Raw genomic sequence first — 1,922 nt, forward strand, 5'->3', positions numbered from 1 at the left:
ATAAACACATTTCATTACACCAAATACACAAAATAATGTTCTTTTTAGCAACATCATATGACCCCTTTAATGGATGAGCAACATGCAACAGTGATAAGCAACCTACAGTGGTTTTTAAATATATATATATATATTAGGGCTGTGCGATATTGAAGAAAAATGCGATATGCGATATGCGATACCTTGTTAAAAAATGCGATATTCGATACGACAAGTGTGTAAAATCAATTTAAATTATATTTCGGACGCTCCTTCGTCGAATCCCCCAGCTGCGCCGTTCTCAAGCCCGCCAGCCTCCGCTCACTCTAGCCCTCCGGCCGCCACTCACTCTAGCCCGCCGTGTGTGACACTGTGTATTTTGTTGTCAAAGCGAAACTACTTTGTTTGGCCTTCCAAAAGAGGACACGACTAGAAATCAGTGGTTAAGTGTTGAGAAGGTGTCTGTCCCTTCATAACTCCCTGAGTAAAAACCATGAAAGGTTCACATTAATCTTCAGACCCATCGATTCTCATTTCGTCCTATAGTTAATTCATTATTATTAATATTAGGGCTGTGCGATATTGAAGAAAAATGCGATATGCGATATGCGATACCTTGTTAAAAAATGCGATATTCGATACGACAAGTGTGTAAAATCAATTTAAATTATATTTTAAAATATTTAAAAATGAAAATGATATAACCAATTTGTTTCACATTCTTTCTTGGAAAAGAAAGAATCACTACAACTTCTGAAAGTGACCAGCAGTGTACATGATTAACGGCAAGTGAACAGTCAGTAAAAAAAAAAGAAAAAAAAATAAATACACAATTTACAAGCATAGATATAATAAACAGTAGTATTCAGGTACAGAAATTTAATAATTAAGTGTAAAATAACACTGCATAGTATTAACTGTATGAATTAAATTTAGATTAATCTTTGTTAAAGCTGTTTTGTTGTTTGATTAACATTAGTGACATATTCAGCAGCACGTATTTATAGGCTGCTGTCCCTTTAAATCCGACTGCACGGATCCAGTATAATGATACACATCCGATTTCTTTCTCAGCGGTTTACATTCATTTAAAACATAACCAACTGCGTTTACGAGAATGATCGTCGAGATGGGTACTATTGACATAATTCTGTGTGTATGTGTCTGTTCAAACATATATGCTGTACAAATATATGTATAACAAACTAGGTCTAGAATAGAAATAATTATTAATAATAAGAATGTTGTATATATATATATATATATATATATATATATATATAATAAAAAAATGATATATATAAATGATATATATGTGCCAGTACTGTTTCACATACCTCAAAAAATAAACAGTATAATAATATATAACAATATATATAATACATTATAATATAATATAATATAATAATGCAAAATAATATGCATTAGGTGGTAATTTGTTACATATATGTATTAAAATAAATCTGTATGTCAAGAGTAAAAAAAGCTGAAAAAATATTCTGGATAATAAAATATTATAAATTTTTTATAGGATTTGAAAGAACCTGGATTTAGACTTTGAGTGCACTTTTAATGAGTAACTACATTTCTATTAGATTTTGTGTGCGTGTGTGTGTGTGTGTGTGTGTGTGCGCGCGAGATAATGACTAAGTCATTGAGTAATTACGACTAAGCTCTGTGTGTGTGTGCACGCGCTTTGCACGTGTGCGGCAGAACTGAAGAGACGCTGTGCAAGACGCAGCTTGTGCGCGCGAGTCAGACAGCAAGACGAGACAGCAAAGAGTTGTTTTTTGCAACTTATTGCACTTAACTCTTTTTAACATCAAGCAATTCTCTGCAATATGCATCAAACTAAAACTTTGACCTTTTGCAACATTTTGATTTAAGTAGCCTATTATTAAAATGATTCAGATATCGCACGCCCTTGCGATATGCATATTGCG

At 32.8% G+C, this 1,922-nt stretch overlaps 1 protein-coding gene across 1 annotated transcript in view; it reads right to left on the reverse strand.

Annotated features, from left to right (window-relative positions):
• LOC107692003 (G2/mitotic-specific cyclin-B3-like) overlaps positions 1-1,922 on the reverse strand; it is a 10,592-nt gene that overhangs the window by 6,082 nt on the left and 2,588 nt on the right. The gene's annotated exons all lie outside the window — the stretch shown is intronic.

This window comes from Sinocyclocheilus anshuiensis, unplaced genomic scaffold (assembly GCF_001515605.1).
Source record: "Sinocyclocheilus anshuiensis isolate Anshui unplaced genomic scaffold, SAMN03320099.WGS_v1.1 scaffold426, whole genome shotgun sequence".
Classification (NCBI taxonomy): Eukaryota; Metazoa; Chordata; class Actinopteri; order Cypriniformes; family Cyprinidae; genus Sinocyclocheilus; species Sinocyclocheilus anshuiensis.